The following is a 14,059-nucleotide window of genomic DNA, read 5'->3' as shown; positions in this document are numbered from 1 at the left end:
AGTGTCGAAACACCTCTGCTTCTTATTATGCTAGGAGGATATGGTGGAGTTTAAAATAGCTAAGCTTGAAGGAGGGCCATTTACAAGACACCATGGTTAGCAAATGAATTACTTCATTTCATCCTTCTAACTCTGTGAGGCACCATCATTACTGTCATTTTAAAGATGAGGAAAACAGATGAAAGCAAGGACTCCAAGTTCTCAGTGAGTCTGTGGCAGAGGCAAGACATGAATGGTGGGATCTGACTCCAGAGTTTATGTCCTTCAGGACTGCACCCTACTGATAGACCTTGACAACAAGCAGATCAAAGACAGAGAAGGGAAATGTTGGGTGCTGCCAGGAAGCTGCCTGCCCTATGCAATAAGGACCTCTCCAAAGCTCCAAGATTCAGAGAGAATCCTGGAGAGTTTCACAGGGGGCTGGGCTTCCCCATTAGCTAGTGAGGACCAGTCTCTGATGCATGCATGATAGTGAAACTGAGGACCCTATGGAGCTCCTGGGCACAAGCTTTTCTGTGTCCCCCATTTCTTTTTTTTTTTTTTTTCTTCTTCTTTTTAGGGCTGCACCTGTGGCATATGGAAGTTCCTAGGCTAGGTGTTGAATTGGAACTGCAACTGCCAGCCTACACCACAGCCACAGGAACATGGGATCTGAGCCACATCTGCAACCTACACCACAGCTCATGGCTATGCCAGATCATTAACCCACTGAGCAAGGCCAGGGATCAAACCCACATCCTCATGGATACTAGTCGGGTTCTTGGGCCACAAAGGGAACTCCTCTGTGTCCCCCATTTCTTGTTTATAGGGAATAAGCTTCAGCCTCCACAGCCTTCCTTGAGTTCCCAGGGGCAGGTTCAAAGAATTACTTGGATAGGGTTCCCGTCGAACTGGCTAGGAACCACGAGGTTTCGGGTTCGATCCAGGCCTTGTTCAGTGGGTTAAGGATCCGGCGTTGTCGTAAGCTGTGGTATAGGCTGCAGACGCGGCTCGGATCCGCCGTTGCTGTGGCTCTGGCGTAGGCCAGCAGCAACAGCTCCAATTAGATCCCTAGCCTGGGAACCTCCATATGCCATCAGTGAGGCCCTAAAAGGACAAAAGACAAACAAAACAAAACAAAATAAAAAAAGAGTTACTTGGATGGCTCTAATCTCTTCCTAAATCATTTATGCATTAATTTCTTTACACACAAGTCCCGTCAGCAAACATTTCCGAGTTCTGCACTTTTCCTTTGAGTATACACATGATAGATGGAGGACGTGGAGGCGTGTTATCAGGCCTGTGCTCACTTTCTCAGCAAAAGCTGTATCTGAAATACACAGCCCAGCTGCTGCCGTTTGCTTTCACAGAGCCGCCTACGGCAGAGCGAGGCCGAGGGATCCAGGGAATCGAGCTCTCTCTTCCTCCATGCTCTTTATCTTTTCTCTCAAAACAGCAAGAGCATGATTTCTTTTCACAAGGGAATAAGTGGGATGTAGAAAGTTTCTCCTCCGCTTACAGCTTCCCTCCCATCCCTCCACCATTGTGTATCCTGCGACTGTCCATAACCGAGCACCGTAAATCAGGTCCACATCCCAAAGCCACACTGAGGAATAAGTAAGACAAACCCAGATAAAAGACCATGCCTGTTCTGATGAGCGAGGACTGCCAGCCCCATCCGCTGAGGTAAGACTGAATGATGCCTTTCTAACGTTACGTGGATTTCATTTTCTGGCTTGCCCACAGTGCCCCTCAGGTTGCCTTTTCTATCATGTATTTCTGATGTTTATTCATAGGAATAAATGGATCATTTGATCTTTCTGGATTTTCCCGTTCAGTGACTAACCAAGAAAAGAAAAAAATCAAATACATAATTTCAAGCCCTCAAACCACTGGTTGCAACTGCAAATAAATGATAAGAAGTAAAAAGACTTTGTTCTTTAACCAACTGTTATGTTTATCATTCATTATGTATCACATACCCAGCTACAGGCTCCCTGCCCTCAAATCTCATAGACAAGAGCAGGATTTCTCAAACTCAGAATTATTGATGTGCAGCTGAAACTCAAAACACTTATGACTTGAACCTAGCCAGAACCCAGAAGCGCTTCTTTGCCTGCCCACTTAATAAAGTGTCCTATCTTAATAAATCTATTTCCTGCCTATCACTTTGTCTCTTGCTGAATTCCTTCTGTGCTGAGACACAAAGAACATGAACTTCAGTAAGTCCAGACACCAGGGGAGTGATTCTAAATTTAAAAAAAAAACCAAGTGGGTTCAAGTCCCTATCTGGCTTCTGGCTGGGTTCAAGTCATAAGTGTTGTTTCACAGGGAGGGATGGTTCTTTGTTGTGGAGAATAGTCCTGTGCATTGCAGGATTCGGTAATATCCACAGCCTCTACTCACTGGATGCCAGCAGCATCCCTCACCTCAGTTGTGCCAACCAAAAGTATTTCCAAACATTACCAGATGCCCCTTGGAGGACAAAACTTCCCCTGGTTGAGACCCACTGGACTAAGGAGACATGTAAACAAATCCCAGTAGGGAAATGAGACGGTGATCTAAGGCAGAAATATGTCAAGTGCTACAGCAGGAAAAACTTACTCCCCCAGGGAAGGACAAAAATAGAGGATCAAGCTTTGGTGGTCAAAAGTAACTCCCTATTTTGCTTTTTACATAACTACTATCCTTCAGTCTAGAGCCTCTCATTTGATACTTTGAAGTGAATAAATGCAAAAATTAATTGTCTGTGCAAATATTTCCCAGCTCACATGATACTGTCTGAATCCACTGTTCTGGACTCTGGTCTTAGAGAGAAGAATGGGGAAACAGTCGATGGTTGAGCCTCAGCCACTGTCAGTGAGGAAGAGGGCAAAGGGAAGAGCAGTCCTGGGGGAAAACTTGAGAAGCATAAATGTATCATCTGTCACTAAGGGTAAGCATCCAAATGTACAAAGTCTGGGCATGAACTTTACCAGTCTGATATGTTTTTCTACTGTGAAATGAAACAAAAGTGAGCTATAGCAATGGAGTTTTTGAAATGTCATAAATTTAAGCTACCACATTCAACTCTTATCCAGAAACTCTCTGCACATGATCACACTGTTGGCTAGCAGTGTTCCCTTTGCTCTCCCTCCACATTTTAACTGTTCGCTCCTCTCCAGGTTAAGAAACGTTTCAGTGGAAAGAGCAGGTGCTCAGACACTCCCTGCTGTAGGCCATTCAGGCCAGGCAGCCACTCAGGATCAGTGTCCCATGTAAGCAGAGCTATGTGGGTATATGGGAGTCTGTTTAATCTCATTGACTTTTAATGCTGATAAACAAAGTAAAAAGTAAAACTAAGTAAAAAAGGAAGAGACAGGAAAGAAGCACTCTGGAATGGTGGAGTAAGAACTGAAACCAGCAGGACCTTGTGGGGCCTTCCTGGGTACAAGCCCCTCCATGTCTCCTGCTTCTTGTTTGTTTTAAAAAGAAGAAAACAAAACAAAACAAAAAAAAAAACCTTTGGTCTCCTAGGCCCTCCTAAAGTTCCAAAGAGCAGACTCAAATAGCTAATGATTAGTGACATGAGAAAATGAAGAAATAGAGGAAAAGCAGTCAAGCAAGAAAAGTAGCAATAGTTCAGTGGTAAAAACAGAGTCACAAGACTCCTAGTTCCTCCTCCAGGGATGTAAGTAACAATCTAATGCATATCTTTGAGTCATTTTGCAGAAACTAAAACCCAGTGGAGGATTTTAACTACTTGTTGATCACAAACACATAGACCCCAGACTGGTGGGAACCAGAAGATTGTTAATTTAAAATTCCCAAGACATTGGAGTTTCCGTCATGGTGCAGCATAAATGAATCCGACTAGGAACCATGAGGTTGTGGGTTCGATCCCTGGCCTCGCTCAGTGGGTTAAGGATCCAGTGTTGCTGTAAGCTGTGGTATAGGTTACAGATGCAGCTCAGATCTGGCATTGCTATGGCTCTGGCATAGGCCAGCAGCTCTAGCTCCAATTAGACCCCTAGCTTGGGGACCTCCGTATGCCGTGGGTGTGGCCCTAAAAAGACAAAAGACAAAAATAAAATAAAATAAAATAAAAGTCCCAAAACATCACCCTTTTACTTCATCACCAACCAGTCAGAAAAGTGTTCATGTGTAGGAGAAAATGCCCTGATAAAAAGGTAGAAAGGAGATACCTCGGCCGTGATGACTAAGCAAAGTCAAGCCAACTGCCCTTAACCACCCCTCCCCAATACATCTGCTTCTGTAAAGTTGCCTCCGCAATTACAACCCTGCCTGTTCTCACTCCAGTCCTCTGATCAGCCAAGCACAGACCTAGAAGAGCTAGCCCATAAAAGCCTTGTGGAAACCCTTCTCCAGGGCTCAGACTCCAGAGAGCAATCTCCTCAGAGCCCACTGGCATAATAAACCTGAGTTCTCCAACTCTCCAAGAGCTTGCTTGGTTTCTCGCCAGGTGAAAGAGCTGCTGGAGCTGATACACTGCAGCCACAGGCCTGCTGGGCAGCTGCCATAACACATGAGCTGATCACACTTCCAATGATCATACACCTAATGTTGCCTTTAAAAATCTCTGCCTGAAAGCCATCAGGGAGTTCTAGTCTTCTGAACATTAACAGCCCATTCTCCTCCTTTAGTGCTCTGCAAATAAACACTGAGCTTTCCTTCACCACACCCCCATGTCAGTAGACTGCCTTTGCTGCACACCTTGAGCAAGTGAACGACTTTGAGTTCAGTCTGGTAAAGAACTTCCAAAAATCCAAGTCCCCCATAAAAGCAACCAGAACACCAGCACAGAAAAAAAAAGCCAAAATTAACTTTTTCAGAACTCTATAAATTAACTAAAAGCATGCAATGATCCAAGGAGTATTTAATCAAGAAAAGTGGCTGAATTTCAGTAAAAAGAGCCCAAGTTGAGATGTTTAAACTTGTCCTATAACCATCCTGTTTTGAATCAGAAAGTTTGCACCATTATTTGTTGAACAAATAGACGTAGTTTGGTTGATTAAGCATCAAATGGTTTATAAATGGCTGAGAATACACATTAAGAGCAAATAAAAAATAAAAATAAAATAAACAAATAAAAAGGAGATCCCATTGCGGCTCAGCAGAAATGAATCTGCCTAGGAACCATGAGGTTGCTGGTTCCATCCCTGGCCTTGCTCAGTCAGTTAAGGATCCAGCATTGCCATGAGCTGTGGTGTAGGTTGCAGACGCAGCTTGGATCTGGCATTGCTGTGGCTGTGGCAGAGGCCAGCAGCAACAGCTCTGATTAGACTCCTAGCCTGGGAAATTCCATATGCCGTGGATGCAGCCCTAAAAAAAAAAAAAAAAGAGAGAGAAGATAAAAAAAATTAAAAATGGCAAATAAGTAATGTCATCATCCATAAACCCAGCTTAGGCAGCTAAGTTTTTCACCAGTAAGTAGACTGACACAGTAATATTTCTCATGGCCTCCTGGAATTCTTGTAGATCCTAAGAGATGACTTTAATAAGGAGAGGATCTGAGCGCTTAATGTCCATGGCACATATTGAGTTCTTTGTGAGTTGTTGGCAAGCTATCAAAACTACCTTTACTATAAAACATGTCAATGAGGGAGTTCCCGTCGTGGCGCAGCAGAAACAAATCCCACTAGGAACCATGAGGTTGAGCATTCAATCTCTGGCCTCGTTCAGTAGGTTAAGGATCTGGCGTTGCCGTGAGCTGTGGTGTAGGTAACAGACACGGCTTGGATCCCGCATTGCTGTGATGCAGGCCAGCAGCTACAGCTCTGATTCTACCCCTAGCCTGGAAACCTCCATATGCCATGGGTGTGGCCCTTAAAAAAAAAAAAAGAAAGAAAGAAAGGAAATGTCCATGAGCTTTTAACTGAGCTTAGAATTATAAAATAGGAGTTGTAGGGGAAGCAACAAATAATCTTTCACTCTAACTACCACTCCTTCTGGGATGTAACTCCTCCATCAGAATGAAAAAAGAAAACTTAAATTGCCTAGAACTGTCAGTGAGTGTTTTAGGACTTTCCACACCATTTTTTTTTTAAATTCATTTTTGCCCAAGAGTATAAGTCCTTTTCACTGTTCATCTCTGACTACATTGGTTGCCATGGTTTTCTAGCTTTCACTACTCCTGGAAATAAACAGCCCATTAGATTTATGTCATTGTTAATTTGTCTCCTTGTATAAAACACATAGGTGATTTGTAGCTTGGAAATCAGCACTAGTTATCTCAAGTCTCCTTTAGCTAAAAGTTGACACTAGAATGTTTTAACAACATATATATATTAATATATATACAGCATAACTTTTATGAAGGAGGCCTGTTCTTACGTTCTTATCAAAAGTATTATTTTTAATTAGTATTTCAAGTTTATGTGCTCCTAGAATTGCTAGACAGTTAATTTTATTAATCTTCGGTATATTTTCGGTATAACCTGTCAAAGTCCCTTTTTCTGTAAAAAATGTGAAGATAAAAATTAGCCTAGGCATTCCGGCTGTGGTCCAGTGGGTTAGGATTCCAACTGCAGCAGCTCAGGTCCCAGTGTAGGTGCGGGTTCAATCCCAATCCCAGTACAGCGAGTTAAAGGATCCAGCACTGCCACAGCTGCAGTGTAAGTCACAGCTGTGGCTCAGATTCATCCCCTGGCCCAGGAACTTCCATGAGCCACAGGTGCAGTCATTAAAAAAAAAAAAAAAGAAAAAACATGGCATAAATTTTTCCCCAAAATCACAAAATTTAGTGATAACTTCAAATAAATGAGATCTTTTTAAAAAAACATTTTTACTTGAAAGCGATATTATAGCCTTATCTAGGTATTCTTTTGGGAGGTTCTAAACCCTTCTTATTCACAAACTTCGGACACCAAATACATGGGTTTTTCCCCCCACTCCAACCAGTTTCCCAACCCTCCAGAATTAACTGGGTATCTGCAGTTCAACTCTGACACTAACTAACCAGAGTTAGGACAGATCCCACAGGTTGCAAGCTCAGTCCCACAAGACTGCCCCCACTTCACACACCAAGTCACAAGTCCTGAGTCTCTTGTCCTTTGGACTGACCACCTATAAATCCAGGTTCCTGTGACCCCCTCCTCAGGTTTGATGGTTTGCTAGAATAACTCACAGAATTCAGGAAAAGTTGACTCACTATTACTGGTTTATTCTAAAAAATACAACTCAGGAGTTCCCATTGTGGCTCAGCAGATAATAAACCATGCATGAGAACATGGCTCAATCCCTAGCCTCACTCAGGGGGTCAAGGATTGGGTCTTTCTGTGAGCTTTGGTGTAGGCTGCAGATGCAGCTCAGATCCAGGGTTGCTATAGCTGTGGTGTAGGCCGGAGCTGAAGCTCCGATTTGACCCCTAGCCCGGGAACATCCATATACTGTGGGAGCAGCCCTAAAAAGTAAAAATAAAAAAATAAAATAAATTTTAAAAATTAAAAATAAATTAAAAATATAACTCAGAAAGAGCCAAATGGAGGAGATGCATAGGGCAAGGTTTGGGGTGGGGCACACAGAGCTTCCCCGCCCTTTCCAGTCTACCACCCTCCCAGTACCTTAATGTGTTCACTGACCCAGAAGCCCTCCAAACTGTCTTCTAGGAGTTTTTATGGAGTGCTCATTAAGTAAGAATGATTGGATCATTAGCCATAGATGGTTAACCAATCTCATCATTCCTAGAGGTCAGGGGATGAGAATGAAAGTTCCAAGCCTCTAACCATGTCCTGGTCTTTCTCCTTTTTTTTTTTTTTTTTTTTTTTCTCTTTTTTAGGGCCACACCTGCAGCATAGGGGTTGAACTGACACTGTAGCTGCTGGCCTACGCCATAGCCACAGCAACGCAGAATCCAAGCTGCATCTGCAAACTACAGCACAGCTCACAGCAATGCCAAATAATTAACCCACTGATCGAGGCCAGGAATCGAACCCTCATCCTCATGGATACTAGTCAGGTTTGTTACAACTGAGCCACAACAGGAACTCCGTGACCTGGTCTTTCTGGCAACCAGCCCTCCATCCTGACAGTAACCTCAGTTCACCAATAACCTCATTATCACCCTAGAGATTCCAAGGGTCTTAGGAGCTCTTGCGTCAGAATCAAAAGGCAAATATTACAACAAAAGACACTGCTATCATCTCTGTCATTCAGGAAATAACAAGAGTTTTAGGAGCTCTGTGCCAGGAACTGAGGACAGAGACCAAATATATATTTCTTATTATATCACAATATCACAGAGCTACATCAACTCTTTCAAGCCACCAAGAGAACCAGTCAACAATCTGGGGGGTGTGAATGTTTGCAGGGACCTCATCCCCACCCAGTCCAGGACCCAAAGAGAACTCTGTCTGAAAGAAAATGCACAGCTTCATACCCACTATCGAGAAAAGAGGTTCGTAAAAAGTTTACAATCTCCTAAGGGACCAGGTCCTATTTCCTGGGGAAATTCTCTTAAAAGCTCCTGAATCAAGATCATATTTCCTTTCTATGTCATGGAGAATTGCTGCCTAAAATCTTGATGCTGCAACTTCCCATCCCCCCACTCCACCCTACCCCCACCATCTCTAGCTTGGTTGAAATTTGGCATGTAATACTTGCTAATAACTTATGGCAGAGGTCCTATCTTATTCATGTGTGTACTGTCAGCACATACCACAGAACCTAATGCATAGGAAACTCTCCATTGTATTGAAATATGTGGAACTGAAATATTTGCTGAATGAGATGTATGCACAGGCCTGCAATCATAGCAACTGGCATGCAGCTAAAATAAGGTATTTGAGGGCATAGGCCAATGGGCCCATCCAAGCAGAAGCCCAGTCAGCCTGATAGAAAGAAGGATAGCAGATCCAAGGAGAGTGGCTAAGAATCAGAACCTGTGGGAAGGTCAGACATGCCTGTGCCACTGACCAATTCAAGAAGCACTAAAGAGTCAAGGTCACACATTAAAATTAATTACCTTCCCTTCCAGCTTTGGGACATAGACTTGATTTCCAATGCGCCCTGAATCCATTTATGCTTTGATTCACTCTTCTACAAGCTCATTTACAAAACCCTTATCTATGTAATACAAGGAAAACAAAAGCCTTCCAGACCTCCAAAGACCTTCAGTGATGGACATAAGCAGCCATAAAACCAAGTCCAGTGGACACAGTCATAAGAAGGAGGTAATAGATATTAATGAATTCATTAATAACCATCTGATTATTACCAGAGAAGTTCTTTCTTACTGAAGACTTTTCTTTCTAAATATATGTATGCAGAACAGAAAGGGACTATGAAGTGGTGCTCAGACTGGTCCCTCTGCTTACAACACTGGCTTTGCCCACCCCTTTCTCTTTCTCTACTCATCTTCAGATCTCCACCTAGAAGTCAGTTCCTCCAAAACAACTTTGATCCTTCCACTGTCCCTGCTTCCTGCTTCTTGCCTCATCAGAGCACTTACCACACTGTCTCCTAATTACTTCCTTCCTTTTCTATTCCTCTAATTAAATACCATGCAGACAGAACTGCATTTGGCTGGGTCACCCTGTGTCTCTGCTCAGGGTCTTGGCACACAGTAGGCATGCAGTGAACCTCTATATGGATTTACCAATCTATCAACACAGGGCAACTTTAAAGAGCCTCAGCAAAAATCAAAGTGGGATAACATTTAGTAGTCAAACTGCTCATAATCTAATTGGACATGAAAACAGATTAATGCACCTTTTCCCCACCAGGTATATAATTAACGGCTAAAGGTCCCACCCTCATTAGGGAAAGGGGTTCACTTGTACTAGCAATAGGTCATAGAGGAAATGGAAGCAGAGAGAGCATTTGAAACCCAAGATTATCCAACATGTGTTGATCAGTTTCCCTACCACCATAATACCTTTTAGCAGAACCACTAATAAAGAACTAATAAAGAGGAGAAACCCTGCCCTGACTCTCCTCTCCTCTCCTCCCGCTTCTGCCTTCTAGGAGCCTTGAAAATGAGCTGGCAGTAACCAGCAGAAGAATGAGGAATAAAGGGAGTGAATATTCCCTGCACTTCAACTTTCAGTTGTCACGCACTGTCAGCTTCTGACAAAGGATCAGAGTCATGCCCAAGGCTTAAACAATCAGGATGCCAGTGCCCAGGGTTCTATATCCCCAGTCCCAGACCCCCTACTCAGGAAGCTTCCCCATACAGCGTCTCCCAGGCTACCTGGGGAGGCTGATCCAACACCCATCAGCATCACCAAGTGTCATGCCCACCCGGACGCTGCTGAATGTGACCCTGAGCAGCCATGTTATCACTGGGACGCAAGCAATAAGCTGTGCTGCACTTTCCAATGAAAATGCTCCCATGTGATCCGTATCTGTACAGATTGCTTTCTCTACAAGCCTGTCACTGTATGTGATGCCTCTATTAACATACCCAGCCTCTGGCACCACAGACAAGACTGAATCCCTGCCCAAAATCAAAACGTGCCAAAGCAGATCAAAACATGGAGCAGTGCTAGGTGGAGAGCAAATCACAGGCACAGACATCCACCTTCACTCTTGCTTTGCTTCTACTGTTAATTTCCAATTGGACTGTGGCAACCTGATTGGATGCCACATCACCATCCTCTTCCCTGCTCCTCAAAGCCATTATCACCACCTAGAATCACCCAGATTCTACTACACCCTACGATGATGTTCATTGGATTCTAGCAGAGAGGCAATGGAAACACAACAGGACATCTTCCATTTCCAAACAGCCCAGGGAACGCGTCGCTCCACCAACAAATGCTTGCTTTCAGGCGCTCCCAGCTATCCCCAGGTGGTTCACATGCACACCCGGTTGGAGAGAGGCACTTTCCAGTCCAGAGCAGCTGCTCCTCTGAGCCCCCCTCAGAAGGCTGCCTCAGCTAAAAGCCCATGTTTTATGGCAAGGCCCACAGATTAATAAAGCATGTGCAAAGAGACAGCCCTCCAAATAACTAGCCTTCTTATGGCAGATTGTGGGAAGTCATGCCTGATCCAAGCCTGCCTGCAAGTCTGGCTCCTTTAACCAGCACAGTTGTGAGCAAATCAGGTCATCTGTTTAAAACTTCAAGCGCCTTTCTTAAAGCATAGGTGAAAAACACAGGACAGAATGGCTTCTCCCAGCTTTTATCGGAAGGCAAAACTGCCTCTCCCTCTGACCTGGAAGACAACAGTGGGGTAGCCATAAAGCTCCTAATTAAAATGAATCCAGGAGTTCTCCTGTGGCATAGTGGGTTAAGGATCCTGCATTGTCACTGCCGTGGCTTGGGTTGCTGCTATAGTATGGGTTCGATCCCTGGCCCAAGAGCTTCCACGTACTATGGGTGTGGCCAAAAATATAAATAAAATAAAGTAAATCCACATCAGGGGAGGGGTGAGAACAAGGGCTGATTTTAGAGCTTCTTGACTCCATCTTCCAGGAGGTGTGAAAGAAAGGACTGATAAAGAACCTTGTCAGGATTGATTCTTACAGCTGTTTAAAGACTAAAGTGGGAGTTCCCGTCATGGCTCAGCGGTTAATGAACGGACTAGCATCCATGAGGACTTGGGTTCAATCCCTGGCCTTGCTCAGTGGGTTAAGGATCTGGCATTGCCCTGAGCTGTGGTGTAGGTTGCAGATGGGGCTCAGATCTCACGTTGCCATGGCTCTGGTGTAGGCCGGCGGTGGCTACACCTCTGATTCGACCCCTAGCCTGGGAACAACCTCCATATGCCACAGGTGTGGCACTAAAAGAAAAAAGACATAAAGAAAGAAAGAAAGAATAATGTGTTTCTTATTACAAAAAAAAAATTAATGTTCGCTATAGAAATACAAACAAGCATAGGGGGAAAAAGGTAAATTAGCAATAATCCACTTTCCAAAAGTAAGGATTGTTTTAAGATTTTAGTGCAATTCCACTTTATCATGCTTGTGTGTGTATTTGCTGTTGTATTATTTCATAACTAATATTTTTACTTATAAAACTGCTCTATAGGGAGTTCCTGCAGGGATGCAGCAGGTTAAGGATTCAGCATTATTTTTGCAGTGATGCAGGTTTGATCCCTGGCCCAGAGCAGTGGGTTAAGGATCTGGATTCAATCCCTGGCCTGGAAATTTCCATATACTGCAGGTGTAGCCAAAAAAAAAAAAATCTTCTATATAAATATTTTTGTACATTTTTTAAAGACCACACATATGGGTACTAAAAATAGCTAACATTTTCCTGAGCCAGGAACCTTGTACTATCATTGCCTAAATCGTAAACTGAGGTATAGTAGGCATTTTTAGAGTTGAGCAAAACTCTATTCAAATCCAGCAGCATCAACCTGACAGTGGTTAGAAACACTCTACTGACAGGAGTGCAGGGAGAGACTTAGAAAAAGTGCAGAAGCAAAGTAAGAACATTGTTAGTTGGCTACAGCTTAAAGCCTAGTTGGCCATTTGTGATTGGTTGCCCTTAGCATTTTGATTCTGTAACTTTGAGGCATTTACAGGCTTAGATTTGGGGTTGCTTACGTAAGGCAGCTTCAGGTGCTTTCTTACCTCTCCACACTCCAGGTAGTCCAGCCCTGAGAGAACAGGTCACCAGACAGATCTTCCAGGATCGTCTCTGCCAGGCAGAGCAGGTGTGCCTGCCACAGAGAACTCTTGTCCCCACCCACTGCCCCCTGATGCTTTCTTGCCCTGCTTCCACCCAGTTTTGGACCAGGACTTGGTTTTAACACTAATGTGGGAGAAGCAGAGCACCATTTTCTGTACGGTGTTCCCTCTGGTTTTTGTTTGTTTGTTGGTTTGCTTGCTTGCTTGCTTGCTTTTTAGGGCCACATGTGCAGCATATGGAAGTTCCCAGGCCAGGGGTTGAATCAAAGCTGCAGCTGACAGCCTACGCCACAGCCACAGCCACAGCCATGCCAGATACCTAACCCACTGAGCAAGGCCAGGGATCAAACCCATATCCTCATGGATACTAGTCAGATTCTTTACCACTGAACCACAATTCAAACTCCTCCCTCTGTATCATTTTGAAGTCAAAGTTCATGGGCTCAACTTCAGCCTCACCAGGACCAGAAATCACATTCACCATGTTTGCTCTTGTTTGTACCACCTCTTATCTACAAGGAGTTGAATCTTGTTTTCTCCTGCTTATCTCTTATTTCTGGTGATTTTTCTTCCATTTCTCTTCTCTTCCACACTATTTTCATACTGCTTATATCTTTGTAAGATAATATTTGTCCCCCTTTCTTCTCTTATTCCCTTTGTTCACTGCACCTCTCCCTCACCCCAGCTCGTTTTTCCTCTACCAGCTCATGAGCTCTGAGCTCCATTGCACAGAAGTTCCTCTAGCCTTTTCACCTTGGTCTAGCATGCTCTTTTAAGGCTGCTCCTGGCATATAAAAGAGCCAATGGCACCAAAATTGGCAAATCCCCACTCCATATAATAAAGAGATGGTGGGAAATTATCCCATCTGGAAGAACCAGCTAGCTGCTGCCACACACAGGCACCCTGACATCCCATTCATTCGCTCTCTCCTTGGACCTCCAGCTCCTGTCAGCACCTCAAACAACCAAAACCAACATGACTTTAATGCTAAAAGGTCTTTCCTAGAGCCTCTCAGTGGGAGTTTGTCTTCCAGGAAAAGTTACACCTCACAAATGCAAAAATACAGGTAATGAGTACAGAAAGATTACAATGCACCCTCCAGGTACCATCTGGAGGCAGCTCCGTTTTCTGACAAAGGCTGGATGTTCTGGAGACATTTCACTGCAATCCAACTGGCTACCTAGAAACCAGGCTGCCTAATTTCACTTGTCACCAATAACTCAGGTTTAGGAGTCAGAACACTGCCAGCAGTTTGGGCAGAGGCAGGAGAATGGGGGCAGTCTAAAAAGTGATTCATTGTGCTTCCGGGCTGGCTCTCTGGCCAAACTTTAGGGAGCACTCGGTTTTCAGTTTTGATTATGTTCCTTTACCTCTCCGGTATCTGCAGCATCTCCTGTCTCTTCTCTGTGCCCTGCCTGCTCCCCACCCTAGTTTTCACATGCACACGTACACACGCTCTCACACATACACACACAAAACCATACACTTCAGATTCCAAGGTTTTC

The 14,059-nt window shown here is 44.0% G+C and overlaps 1 long non-coding RNA gene across 1 annotated transcript; it reads left to right on the top strand.

Annotated features, from left to right (window-relative positions):
- The first annotated feature begins 1,335 nt into the window (after positions 1–1,335).
- Positions 1,336–11,736, top strand: LOC146399463 (uncharacterized). Its single transcript, XR_014817793.1, has 3 exons — positions 1,336–1,665; positions 2,792–2,914; positions 7,757–11,736. It is a non-coding gene; the product is annotated as an uncharacterized LOC146399463 (long non-coding RNA).
- The last annotated feature ends 2,323 nt before the right edge of the window (positions 11,737–14,059 follow it).

Source organism: Sus scrofa, chromosome 10 (genome assembly GCF_054392235.1).
Source record: "Sus scrofa isolate SSC_HxYL_T2T_F1_AM1 chromosome 10, Sscrofa_HxYL_maternal_Yorkshire_Landrace_v2.0, whole genome shotgun sequence".
In the NCBI taxonomy this organism is placed as follows: domain Eukaryota; kingdom Metazoa; phylum Chordata; class Mammalia; order Artiodactyla; family Suidae; genus Sus; species Sus scrofa.
The sequence above is the reverse complement of the archived record's forward strand: the minus strand, read 5'-3'. Positions and strand labels throughout refer to the sequence as shown.